This window comes from Pseudophryne corroboree, chromosome 3, assembly GCF_028390025.1.
Source record: "Pseudophryne corroboree isolate aPseCor3 chromosome 3, aPseCor3.hap2, whole genome shotgun sequence".
Taxonomy (NCBI): domain Eukaryota; kingdom Metazoa; phylum Chordata; class Amphibia; order Anura; family Myobatrachidae; genus Pseudophryne; species Pseudophryne corroboree.
The window spans coordinates 515,386,329-515,401,322 of NC_086446.1; the positions used below are offsets into that span (position 1 = coordinate 515,386,329).

Here is a 14,994-nt window from a genome sequence, read left to right on the forward strand (position 1 = left end):
GTTGGAAAGAAACCTTTTAAGGAACATAGGGCCCAACTATAAGGTGAGCGTCACATTGAAGGGGGAGGGTAATCCCTTGCTGTATGAATATAAAGTGTTATGAGAAGATCAGAATAAAGAAACCTTTCAAGACACATAGGGCTCCTTATTAAGGTGAGCGTCTGCACTAAGGGAGAGAGTGATCCCATGTGAATCTAGAGGTGGTGTAAAAGATACCTTTTGATGCACGTTCCCCTTAAGAGGAGGTCAGTCCAAAGGTGCGAACCTGTTGGAAGAAGTCATTATCTGAACACTAAAGAAATACATGAGGAGTATTTTGATATATTGTAGCGCTTGTGGACTACTCCATATTTTTGTATTCTATTAGATATTACATTTACTTGATACATAGGGAACACGTTATAAGTTAATGTTGAATTACTACAATCAATCATAATTCTAACTGAATATCCATAACCAATCAAAATAAATTTTCTGAAAAAATTTCTTGAAATATTTTTATTGGTAGCCATTTTTCAGATCGTTATTACATGAAACAAAAACTTCTCAATATGTGACAAGACATATGGGATTAAGTTGAACTACAAAGAACATATCTGATAAATTATTACTAGCCCACATCACAATATTCATAGGGGACCATGCTGGACTAGAACTGGTCATTATCTCTCGTATCCGAGAGGACCTCATATTATTAAGTGAAGATTAAAATGTCCCTACTTTAGATTTGGTAGAATAACCCATTGCATTAGTATAATAGACTCCTAAATAGAGGAACTTTAAATTCATATAGTGCTTATAAGGGCGTAGCCTCATTTCATTTTAAACATAACATATGTGTTGATTTCACACCTCACGTTATTAACAATTATATTATAATGGAGGGATGAACAATGGGTGGATAAACAGTATCTAATGAAATATATAGACAAGAAACTATAAAAACCAATCCTAAGACAATGTGACTTTATAAAGCAAAATTTCTACCATATTCACAAGTGACTCAAAGGACAGGGCCAAATTATTTAATTAATCAACAAATTTAATAAATTGTAAGGTGGATACTTAACATTAAACCCTTATTGATATTCCTAGTGTAATACATCAATCTCTACTCCAACCTAATAAACTTATTTCAGGAATCTACAGTTTTGTGTGAAAGTACCATGCGCATCTTTGCCGTTTTTTCACTTAATCGCTGCACTGCGAAAATCGGCAGCGAGCGAACTTGGAATGACCACCAATATTCCTATAAGCCTAGCAGCACTGCCCCTGCCTCCAACAGAACCAATCCTATTAAACCAGACATTCACTACAATCCTCCCACAAAATCTTAACCCCTGCCAGGCCACAGTGCTACATCAAATGACATGCTGACATGCCCAGTCCGGTGAGTTTATGCTGTTCAGGAACACCAGATGCCTTACACGGTCTTTCCTTTGTAAACACTGGCAGATCATCATCATGAAGTGACAAATCTTGCAATTTACATAATGGGTTGGCCCTCAAAAGCAATGGCCTTTTTTTCTGTGTTCTCTCCCACAGGAGGATATCCTATTAGGCCCGGCAAAACATGGGGTGCGAAAAACGTATGTTTGTTGCAATTTTTCCCAATGTTTCACCGATTTTTTTTACAGGCTATCCAGCCTATAAAAAAACTGCCCTTTCTCCCGAAAACTCACAGGTTTAGTGAAACCTGTCTGTTTTCGGTAGAAACAGCACGTTTTCGCACGGAAGCAAGGATGTTTCTAGGGAAATTTGGTTTCGCCTGCCTCAAAATCCCAGATGAGCGGCGCAGCATCAGCATGTTGGGACTGCAGGCATCTGGAAGCTGTCCTTGGCGCGGTGACCCTCGGTGAAGCCAGGGCAGTGCCGTGACCGCATCCCCCCTCTACTCCGGCAGCGGTCACTTGATGGGGTAGTGGCCATGTGACCGGGGGAACAGCGCTGCACCGGGTGCTGTCAGGAGCCGGCACCCGGTGCAGCTTCAAGTAACCCCCTATAAGCCACCACTCGTGCTGGCTTATCGGGAGTAATAGGATAGCCCCCGGCGGGACAATTAGCCCCGGTAAATTACCAGGGCTAAGTGGATATCACCCACATACTCTTTCTTACGCCCTTCTCCAAAGCATAACCAGCCATGAGATATCTGAGTTGGTCCAAGGTAAAAAAAAAAAAAAAAAGTGAACAATGGTGTAAATTTACTAAGATCATACGAAAGTGCAACTCGGAAATTTAGTAAACACAAATCACGGCAGTGTTGGGGAAATTTTAATGAGCTAAACTGCCATCCACACAAATACGAATCAATCGACCATCAGTCAAACATGGTTGTTTGTTCACATATACCTCATACAACATGGGAATTTACTAAGAATTTGTATTCTTAATAACTGCCGACAATAGCCAAACACTGCCAGAATAGCATGGAATTTGTACAGAAATTGAACTTTCAAACAGACCTGCTTTTGGCTGGCGTGTTTGGAGAATCATGCACGGATCATGTGAAATCCGTGCATGCTTCTGTGTAAAAGTGTGTGAAATTGTTTGAAAAAAATAAGATTTTACTCACCGGTAAATCTATTTCTCTTAGTCCGTAGTGGATGCTGGGACTCCGTAAGGACCATGGGGAATAGCGGCTCTGCAGGAGACTGGGCACAACTAAAGAAAGCTTTAGGACTACCTGGTGTGCACTGGCTCCTCCCACTATGACCCTCCTCCAGACCTCAGTTACGATACTGTGCCCGGAAGAGCTGACACAATAAGGAAGGATTTTTTTGAATCCCGGGTAAGACTCATACCAGCCACACCAATCACACCGTATAACTCGTGATACTATACCCAGTTAACAGTATGATATATAACTGAGCCTCTCAACAGATGGCTCAACAATAACCCTTTAGTTAAACAATAACTATATACAAGTATTGCAGACAATCTGCACTTGGGATGGGCGCCCAGCATCCACTACGGACTACGAGAAATAGATTTACCGGTGAGTAAAATCTTATTTTCTCTGACGTCCTAAGTGGATGCTGGGACTCCGTAAAGACCATGGGGATTATACCAAAGCTCCCAAACGGGCGGGAGAGTGCGGATGACTCTGCAGCACCGAATGAGCAAACTCTAGGTCCTCCTCAGCCAGGGTATCAAACTTGTAGAATTTTGCAAATGTGTTTGACAACGACCAAGTAGCTGCTCGGCAAAGTTGTAAAGCCGAGACCCCTCGGGCAGCCGCCCAAGAAGAGCCCACCTTCCTCGTGGAATGGGCTTTCACTGATCTAGGATGCGGCAGTCCAGCCGCAGAATGTGCAAGCTGAATCGTACTACAGATCCAGCGAGCAATAGTCTGCTTTGAAGCAGGAGCACCCAGCTTGTTGGGTGCATACAGGATAAATAGCGAGTCAGTTTTCCTGACACTACCTGTCCTGGAAACATAAATTTTCAGGGCCCTGACTACGTCCAACAACTTGGAATCCTCCAAGTCTTTAGTAGCCGCAGGCACTACAATAGGTTGGTTCAAATGAAAAGCTGATACCACCTTAGGGAGAAACTGGGGACGAGTCCTCAATTCTGCCCTATCCATATGGAAAATCAGATAAGGGCTTTTACATGACAAAGCCGCCAATTCTGACACACGCCTGGTCGAAGCCAAGGCCAACAGCATGACCACTTTCCACGTGAGATATTTCAAATCCACGGTTTTAAGTGGCTCAAACCAATGCGACTTTAGGAAATCCAACACCACGTTGAGATCCCAAGGTGCCACTGGAGGCACAAAAGGGGGCTGAATATGCAGCACTCCCTTAACAAATGTCTGAACTTCAGGCAGTGAAGCCAGTTCTTTCTGGAAGAAAATCGACAGAGCCGAAATCTGGACCTTAATGGAACCCAATTTTAGGCCCATAGTCACCCCTGACTGTAGGAAGTGCAGAAAACGGCCCAGCTGAAATTCCTCCATTGGGGCCTTCCTGGCCTCACACCACGCAACATATTTTCGCCATATGCGGTGATAATGGTTTGCGGTCACTTCTTTCCTAGCTTTAATCAGCGTAGGGATGACTTCCTCTGGAATGCCCTTTTCCTTCAGGATCCGGCGTTCAACCGCCATGCCGTCAAACGCAGCCGCGGTAAGTCTTGGAACAGACAGGGCCCCTGCTGCAGCAGGTCCTGTCTGAGCGGCAGAGGCCATGGGTCCTCTGAGATCAGTTCTTGAAGTTCCGGGTACCAAGCTCTTCTTGGCCAATCCGGAACAATGAGTATAGTTCTTATACACACTGGCCGATTTTTTGAAAGATATGAACGATCTCGTTCATAAATGAACGAGAACTCATTCATATCTTTCAGGGCGGAGGCTCCAGCGATGAACGATGCGCGGTCCCGCGCTCGTTCATCGCTGGTCCCCCGTCGGCTGTGCATGCAGGCCAATATGGACGATCTCGTCCATATTTGCCTGCAGTTCTATGGAGCCGCGTGACGGGGGGAGTGAAGAAACTTCACTCCCCCCGTCACTGCCCCCCCGCCGCCGGGTCGCTCGTCGGCCGTATCCGCCGTCGGGCAGCTCGGCGGCGGATCGGCCAGTGTGTAGGCCCCCTTACTCCTCTTTTTCTTATTATCCTCAGTACCTTGGGTATGAGAGGAAGAGGAGGGAACACATAAACCGACTGGTACACCCACGGTGTCACTAGAGCGTCCACAGCTATTGCCTGAGGGTCTCTCGACCTGGCGCAATATCTTTCTAGCTTTTTGTTTAGGCGGGACGCCATCATGTCCACCTGTGGCCGTTCCCAACGGTTCACAATCAGCTGGAAGACTTCTGGATGAAGTCCCCACTCTTCCGGGTGGAGGTCGTGCCTGCTAAGGAAGTCTGCTTCCCAGTTGTCCACTCCCGGAATGAACACTGCTGACAATGCTAACACGTGATTTTCCGCCCATCGGAGAATCCTTGTGGTTTCTGCAATCGCCATCCTGCTTCTTGTGCCGCCCTGTCGGTTTACATGGGCGACTGCCGTGATGTTGTCTGACTGAATCAGTACCGGCTGGTTTTGAAGCAGGGGTCTTGCCTGACTTAGGGCATTGTAAATGGCCCTCAGTTCCAGAATATTTATGTGTAGGGAAGTCTCCTGACTTGACCATAGTCCCTGGAAGTTTCTTCCCTGTGTGACTGCCCCCCAGCCTCGAAGGCTGGCATCCGTGGTCACCAGGACCCAGTCCTGTATGCCGAATCTGCGGCCCTCTTGAAGATGAGCACTCTGCAGCCACCACAGCAGAGACACCCTGGTCCTTGGAGACAGGGTTATCAGCCGATGCATCTGAAGATGCGATCCGGACCACTTGTCCAACAGGTCCCACTGAAAGGTCCTTGCATGGAACCTGCCAAATGGGATTGCTTCGTAGGAAGCTACTATTTTTCCCAGGACTCGCGTGCAGTGATGCACCGACACCTGTTTTGGTTTCAGGAGGCCTCTGACTAGAGATGACAGCTCCTTGGCTTTCTCCTCCGGGAGAAACACTTTTTTCTGTTGTGTCCAGAACCATCCCCAGGAACAGTAGACGTGTCGTAGGAACCAGCTGTGACTTTGGAATATTTATAATCCAACCGTGCTGTTGTAGCACCTCCCGAGATAGTGCTACCCCGACCAACAACTGCTCCCTGGACCTCGCCTTTATCAGGAGATCGTCCAAGTACGGGATAATTAAAACTCCCTTTTTTCGAAGGAGTATCATCATTTCGGCCATTACCTTGGTAAATACCCTCGGTGCCGTGGACAGACCAAACGGCAACGTCTGGAATTGGTAATGACAATCCTGTACCACAAATCTGAGGTACTCCTGGTGAGGATGGTAAATGGGGACATGCAGGTAAGCATCCTTGATGTCCAGTGATACCATGTAATCCCCCTCGTCCAGGCTTGAAATAACCGCCCTGAGCGATTCCATCTTGAACTTGAATTTTTTTATATAAGTGTTCAAGGATTTCAAATTTAAAATGAGTCTCACCGAACCGTCCGGTTTCGGTACCACAAACATTGCGGAATAGTAACCCCGTCCTTGTTGAAGGAGGGGCACCTTGACTATCACCTGCTGGGAATACAGCTTGTGAATTGCCTCTAGCACAGCCTCCCTGTCTGAGGGAGTTGTTGGCAAGGCAGATTTGAGGAAACGGCGAGGGGGAGACGTCTCGAATTCCAGCTTGTACCCCTGAGATACCACTTGAAGAATCCAGGGATCTACCCGTGAGCGAGCCCACTGATTGCTGAAGTTCTTGAGACGGGCCCCCACCGTACCTGGCTCCGCCTGTGGAGCCCCAGCGTCATGCGGTGGACTTAAGAGTAAACGGGGGAGGACGTTTTGTTCCTGGGAACTGGCTGTATGCTGCAGCTTTTTCCCTCTACCTCTGGGCAGAAAGGACGCGCCTTTAACCCGCTTGCCTTTTTGGGGCCGAAAGGACTGTACCTGATAATACGGTGCTTTCTTTGGCTGTGAGGGAACATGGGGTAGAAAAGCTGACTTCCCAGCTGTCGCTGTGGAAACGAGGTCCGAGAGACCATCCCCAAACAACTCCTCACCTTTATAAGGCAAAACTTCCATATGCCTTTTAGAATCTGCATCACCTGTCCACTGCCGAGTCCATAACCCTCTCCTGGCAGAAATGGACATAGCACTTATTTTAGATGCCAGCCGGCAAATATCCCTCTGTGCATCTCTCATGTATAAGACTGCGTCTTTAATATGCTCTATGGTTAGCAATATAGTGTCCCTGTCAAGGGTATCAATATTTTCCGACAGGGAATCTGACCACGCAGCTGCAGCACTGCACATCCATGCTGAAGCAATAGCCGGTCTTAAAATAATACCTGAGTGTGTATATACAGACTTCAGGATAGCCTCCTGCTTCCTATCAGCAGGCTCCTTCAGGGCGGCCGTATCCGGAGACGGTAGTGCCACCTTCTTTGACAGGCGTGTGAGCGCTTTATCCACCCTAGGGGATGTTTCCCAACGTGACCTATCCTCTGCCGGGAAAGGGTACGCCATTAGTAACTTTTTAGAAATTACCAGTTTCTTATCGGGGGAAGCCCACGCTTCTTCACACACCTCATTTAATTCATCAGATGGGGGAAAAAACACTGGTAGTTTTTTATCCCCAAACATAATACCCTTTTTTGTGGTACCTGGGGTAACATCAGAAATGTGCAACACATTTTTCATTGCCTCAATCATGTAACGTGTGGCCCTATTGGAAGTTACATTAGTCTCATCGTCGTCGACACTGGATTCAGTATCCGTGTCGACATCTGAGGTAGCGGGCGTTTTAGAGCCCCTGATGGCTTTTGAGACAGTTGGGCAGGCACGAGCTGAGAAGCCGGCTGTCCCACATCTGCTATGTCGTCAAACCTTTTATGTAAGGAGTTGACACTTTCACGTAATTCCTTCCACAAGTCCATCCACTCAGGTGTCGGCCCCGCAGGGGGTGACATCACATTTATCGGCATCTGCTCCGCCTCCACAGAAGCATCCTCATCAAACATGTCGACACAGCCGTACCGACACACCGCACACACACAGGGAATGCTCTGACTGAGGACAGGACCCCACAAAGCCCTTTGGGGAGACAGAGAGAAAGTATGCCAGCACACACCAGAGCGCTATATAACACAGGGATTAACACTATAACTAAGTGATTTTCCCTTATAGCTGCTTATATGTATACTACTGCGCCTAAATTTAGTGCCCCCCCTCTCTTTTTTACCCTTTGTAGTCTTGAAACTGCAGGGGAGAGCCTGGGTGCGATCCTCCCAGCGGAGCTGTGAGGGAAAAATGGCGCCAGTGTGCTGAGGGAGATAGCTCCGCCCCTTTTTCGTCAGACTTCTCCCGCTTTTTTATGGATATCTGGCAGGGGTATTTTTCACATATATAGCCTCTAAGACTATATTATGTGAGTTTTATGCCAGCAAGGTGTTTAATATTGCTGTTCAGGGCGCCCCCCCCCCATCAGTGACCGGAGTGTGAGGTGTGCATGAGGAGCAATGGCGCACAGCTGCAGTGCTGTGCGCTACCTTGTTGAAGACCTTAGTCTTCTGCCGCCGATTTCCAGGACCATCTTCTTGCTTCTGGCTCTGTAAGGGGGACGGCGGCGCGGCTCCGGGACCGGACGACCGAGGCTGGGCCTGTGTTCGATCCCTCTGGAGCTAATGGTGTCCAGTAGCCTAAGAAGCCCAAGCTAGCTGCAAGCAGGTAGGTTCGCTTCTTCTCCCCTTAGTCCCTCGTAGCTGTGAGTCTGTTGCCAGCAGATCTCACTGAAAATAAAAAACCTAAAAGTATACTTTCTTTTCTAGGAGCTCAGGAGAGCCCCTAGTGTGCATCCAGCTCAGCCGGGCACAATATTCTAACAGAGGTCTGGAGGAGGGTCATAGTGGGAGGAGCCAGTGCACACCAGGTAGTCCTAAAGCTTTCTTTAGTCGTGCCCAGTCTCCTGCGGAGCCGCTATTCCCCATGGTCCTTACGGAGTCCCAGCATCCACTTAGGACGTCAGAGAAATTAATAAAATAAATTGCATGGGGTCCCCACTCCTAAGCATAACCAGCCCCAGGCTTTTTGATCCAGTCCTAGTTGTTAAAATACCGGAGGGGAGAGAATTGTGTAGGGTCCCCAGTATTTTTACAACCAGCACTGGGGTCTTGGACCTGTCCTGGTTCCAAAAATATTGGGGGAAAAGGATGTCGATGTCCCCCATATTTTTTAAACCAGCACCGGGATCCACAAGCCAAAGAGATAATGCTACAGCCGGGAGATACATTTATACTGGTCCCTGTGGCATTAAACCTCCAACTAGTCACCCCTTGCTGGGGTATAATAAAGGGGTCCCCCCCTCCAGGCACCCAATGGCCAGTGATGAAGCCCAGGGATATCCCCCACACCCCTGGGTGGTGGGTGTGGGGTTGATAAATTGTGCATGGGTATAGTGTCCTTCACTGTGGGACTACAAGTCCCAGCAAACCTGCCCCGCAATCCGGTACTTTGATAACCACAAGTACCAGCATGCAGGGCACTAAAGGCCTGCTGGTACTTACAGTCCCCCTGTAAAGAAAAGATTAAAAAAAACACACGTTAATAATTTATTTTTCTGAAGCTTTGCCTGGCGAGCAGCGGCCATGCAGCATTTATTTGTGGCCGCCGACCTGCCAGGACTTCCTGGCATCTTCTTTCTTCAGATCTTCCTTGCTCTCTCCCTGCCGGTGGACTGACAGCCGCTGCCTTTCGCGCTGGCCATGTTGGATTTCAAAAATGGCTCTGTGGTGCCATGTTTTAAATTGATGATTCTCTGCAAACTGTGCAATAATGGCTGACAAACACTGGATCCAGGCCTGCAGCCATTAATGTCCGCCGAGCACCGACGCCGCTTCCCGCTACTGACCTCAATGTTTACTACTGCCGCCCGGTACCACCCCTGATCTGACACCACTGTAGTTGCCAGTAGCTGCTGCCCATGATGCCTGCTCATCAAACTTGTGATCAGCAGGCTAATCGGTTGTATAGTTTTGTAAAATAAAAAATAGTATCTGTTAGGGGTGGAAGGGAAGGAGGGAGGGTTGGGAGTGGGGGGACATGAATAAAATTTTGTTGCCCAGGGTTTCCATTAACTTCATAGCGCCACTATTAAGTTAATGAAAGCACATTAAAACAGCAGAAGCTGCACTAGAATAAGTGCCTCAGGGACAGAGACATGCTTTCACCTCATATGAAAGCATGCCCCTGTCAATGAAGCCAATGTGATTTGGCATTAGGTTCAGCACTGACAGTATCCGGCTGTCAGTGTTGTACAAGGCAGGGAGAGAGTGTCAGCTAGGGCATGTGGTTTGTTTACACAATAAACCGCACACTAACATTTAAAGCAAGGCTATTTTGTTGTCTAGGTCTTTTACAGCCCTCTGCTAGGCACCGCTGCCCACTTCTGGCCATTTATCATTGGCCGTGGGAGGCACCACTCTCTGTGCCTCAGAAACATTTAAATTGGTTTTATCATCAGAAAAATGATTAAAGTAAGCTTATACTTATGACTCAGAATATGTGTCAGTATATTCTTTGTTGTACATCCCTGATGTCCACGGAATATTCAGTAGTCATTGGTGTTTTGAAGATGAAAACAGACCGCAGCAACAATAGTCTACGGCAGTGGTTTCCAAACTTTTTTTAATCACGGCTCCCTAGAATATCAGAATTCTTTTCACGACACCCCTAGGCCGAAAATGTCTTATTGAGAAATTTAGAAAGAAATATTACATTAAGTAGATCGCGTTGATGTCATCCTTAGGGTCAGTTGTGTGGTGAGGGACAAGATTTGCTTCTGTTTGGCCACATATTTTATGACTGGCAGCCACCAGCACTGGTTTTGACTATTATATTGACCATGAATAATTTGAATTGGTCCTGGACCACCAACCCAGGGCACGCCTGCAAGTGTCCTGAGGCACCCCAGGGAGCCACGGCACACAGTTTGGGAACCTCTGGTCTACGGCACAATCTGCTTCTGCTTGGAAACATGGCCTGCATTTGCATACTTTAGGCAACTTGAGGGAGACACACCAGGAGATGCACCATATCATCGCTTGTTCCTGCTAATCAAGCAAACTTACACCTCCTCCAGCTGGTCTTTAAAAAAAAAAACATGCACAAAACTGAAGACCCAAAAACAATAAGTCAGTCAGTAAGTAAGTAAACAAAACAAAACATAAAACCAAATATTCTGTTAAATAGCTACATGGGGCCCTAGTTTTTCAAAAAGTCAAAGTTGTCAGATGAAATGGATTGCCAATTCATGCCTCCAATAGTTCACTGCTCCATGTGGTTGGCATTAAAATAGTGCAGTTATTAGGAGTTGATAAGAAGAAAACAAACTTCCAAATGGCATTACAGTGTCATGTGATGGCTGGATAATATGGAATCAAACAATGACTTGCATGATTAAATTAACTAGTAACACTTGGAATCCACTTAAATGTTACCTCTGTAGTCCTCATTGCCAAAAGAAAAAGTCTTGAGTAGAGGGAGAGAAATAAATGGAGACAAGTAGACACAAAATGAGAGAGAGCAGTTTAATTTTTTTAAATTAATTGTTACACAAAGAAGATAAACTAATTAGTGAAGACAAAGGTTCTAGCAGGTACACCATTTACAAAATGATGACATGTACAAACAAGTACATTTGAAAAACACACGTTAGTCTACAGTATTTTTGGAAGACAGAATAGGAAAGGTGCACCGGTCCCGGAGGGTGTGGAGTAGACAGAGCAAGCTCTTCTTCCATCTCCCTGTTCCAAAAATCCATTTAATATATGGCCCCCAGATAGGGGGCGTATCAGATATTAAACTGATAAGAACAGATTTTTTTTATTTTTTTTTAGCCTCAGTCTGTACTTGCTCCAACCCAACGGCGAGAAGCGCGTAACATACATCATACGGCCATTTTTTTATTCTAATTGAAAAATTGGTTATTTATGAACAAAGAAATTCCAAAAATAGGCATAACATTGGAAAATGAAAGAAACAGAATACAAGTCAAGAGCGGAAACAATACAATGAAGACAAAACCTCCACACACACACACACCTAATCCAAATCCACCAGTTCTTTCCACTTTCTATGCTTTCACATTCCTTCTGCGTCCTCACTACCCCCTCGATGTTTATCAAACATATATGCCGTGTACAATTTCCCTAAAACCATACGCACACCATCCACAACAACAATCTCATCCTTTCTGAAGACATAAATGTTTCGCACCTCCCACAAGACCTCAGTCACACAAGCCATAAACAACCACAACAATCTCTCATTCACCTCACCACAAACACCCAAACCAAACATAGCAACCTTCCAACTCATAACCTGCAAACCCGTTAACTCCTTACATAAACCACCCAACCGCTTCCAAACACGCTGCGCATACTTACAATTCCAGAACACATGCATCACACTCTCTCTTCCCTTACAAAACTCCCTCGGACATTCATCCGACCTCACCAAATCTCTGTTTTTTAAACACTCTCACTGGCAACACACTATGTAATTTCATCCACACAATCTCACGCTGTTTATTGGTCTGACCAGTCACACCCAGCTGCTTCCAAACCTTACCAATCACATGCGAGGTTAACCCCCCAATCACACACACAGTTTCCACATCTCTCAAACGGTTCACAATCTTCTTTTTATCCTTCCATTCCTCCAAACTAACATCTAGCAACTCAAATTTTCGGACAAAAACTTCAACAAAGGCATACCACTTACACACTGTAAAAGCCATAGGCACAGCATTCTCCCTCACACGCCATTTCAAACCACACAACATCCATCCCGCCATGTACCTCATCATATATGCCGCTTTCGTACCACCATTCAACAGACGCAACACTTGCACAACATAATTAACCCCAAAAAATTATTCTAGATTTGGGAAACCCATACCTCCATTTCTGCATTCTTTCATTACATACTCACGCTTCAAACTCTCCATACGGCCACTCCAAAAAAATAAAAATAACATCCGATTCAATTTCTTCATACACACAGTCCCAGGCGGAAAAACATTCGCTATATACAACAACATTGGCAAAATCACTGCCTTCACAATCAAAACCTTCCCAAACACAGACAATTTCCGCATACTCCAAAAATTTAAAGTTTTTGCAACTTTCCTCCCAACTACATCCCAACTCTCTCGTCCATCCAATCGATCATCAAAAAGCACACCTAACACTTTCAAACTCCCCTGCACACATTCCAGCTGACTATCATACACAGACGCATTCCCAAAACACTTAATCTTTGACTTCACCCAATTAACTTTAAAACCAGACGCACCACAAAAAAAGGATACACGCAACTTCGCTCGATCTTTGTCGGACTTACAACAACCACATCATCCATGTACGCAAGCACTTTCACACATTTTCCTTGACTACCAGGCACCAACAATCCACGCACCACCTTATCCATACGCAACATACACAACAAAGGTTCCAACACACAAATAAACAAAACTGGCGACAATGGACACCCCTGCCGTACACCCGTATCAATCCTCACTCAAAAAACCATTCACGAGGAAACGACTAAACGCATCTACATACAAACTTCTAATCTTCCGTACAAAACCTGCCGAAAACCCCATACGCACCAACACTTGAAACATAAACTCGTGACACACACTATCATACGCTTTCTCAAAATCCAAAGCCATGACATACATACCCTGCTTACGACCCACACAATCCCCAATCAGATCCCTGAACAACATAAGGTTATCAGTCACGCGTCTCCCAGGCACAGCACACACTTGTTCTTCACCAATCACATTACCAAGCACATCTTTCATCCGCCACGCTAACTTTTGCATACACCTTGTAATCAACATTCAGCAACGTAATCGGTCTCCAATTTGCCAAACACTTCCTGTCGCCCTTTTTAGGAATGAGAACAACAACACCCTCTTTCATCTCCAGTCATAAACATAAAACGCATCACTTCCACAGTCTTCTTTCACAATATCCCACATACACACATAAAATTCAACAGGCAACCCATCACGACCAGGCGACTTATTTTTGCTCATGCTCTTCACAACCGCTTCAACCTCGCTCTCAGACACAGCATCCAATAAGAACTCACTATCACGCACAGGCACTTTTTCTGAAACCGCATCCAAAACCTCACGAACCACACTGGCATCCACAGATTTCCACTCATACAAACGCTTATAAAACTTCTCCACTTCAAACATAATACCATTTACATCACAGACATCCTTACCACTCTCATCCACAAGACCATCCATATCCCGGTTACCACTACACATTTTTTTGAAAAAGAAGCGACTACAACTCTCATCCTTCTCCATATGTTCCACTTTCGCTCGGTATATCAACTGCCGCCCCTTCTCATGCATACGCTCATTCACCTCACGTCTGACACTCAAAATATCATCTGACACATCCTGCCCCATATCACGCAAAGCATACAAAAAATTCAAACGCTTTAAAGCCCAATCATACTGCTCACGCTTCTTACGAGCCACACGACGACCCATTCCGCAGAAAAAAAACACCAATCATACGTTTCAACCAATCCCACCACTCAAGCACATTCGCAAATTCAGCCTTACGCAACCGCCACTTAGCATAACGCACACAAAAACATTGACGCACATACTCATCCTCAAGCAAACGCACATTCAGCTTCCAAACACCCCGTCCATACTCCATATCACGCGTACATTGAATCTTACACACTAAACATTCATGATCCGAATACACCACACGCCGCTGATCAAAAGAAATAAACTTCAATTCCTTAACTAAAAAAACATAGTCCAAACGAGAAGAAATATGTCCCCTATCCGCATAAGTGGATTGAGGACCTTTCACGCAACTCACATGCGCCACATCCACAAGAGAAAAATCCGCAATCATCCGCTTAAGCATCTTACCCGTCACATCCACACGACCCACACTCGCACTCTGCCTATCAACACATTCAGTCACACAATTAAAATCACCCACTAACATAACAGGTAACCTACCAGGTAAGTAAAACATAGTCCTATCAAACAATTCCTTATCAGCCGGAGCATACACATTTATAAGACGAAACTGAAACCCACGACACACAACATGCACCATCACACAACGCCCTGGTTCAATAACCGTATAGGACTGAAAAGAGACATCCCGCCCCCTAGCAAGAACCCCCACACCATCATTCCTATTCTTGCGAGAACCGGACCATATGGTAGCACCAGACGGCCAATCAGGAGCATCAACAAAACCGCATTCCTGTAAGCAAAATATGTCCCCCCCATGACTCAGAAGGTCGTTATAAATAGCCAATCTCCTGGCCCTAGACTTAAGTCCCCGCACATTCAGGGACACCACTGAAAGAGACTGAGCCAGGATAGATTAACAGAAGAATAGGAGAGACAGCATTAGCATAACATAC

The 14,994-nt window shown here is 45.8% G+C and overlaps 1 non-coding gene across 1 annotated transcript; it reads right to left on the reverse strand.

The window, feature by feature from the left end:
• Window positions 1-11,249: 11,249 nt before the first annotated feature.
• On the reverse strand, window positions 11,250-11,443 carry LOC134899790 (U2 spliceosomal RNA). Its single transcript, XR_010173391.1, has one exon. It is a non-coding gene; the product is annotated as a U2 spliceosomal RNA (small nuclear RNA).
• Between the last annotated feature and the right edge of the window lie 3,551 nt (window positions 11,444-14,994).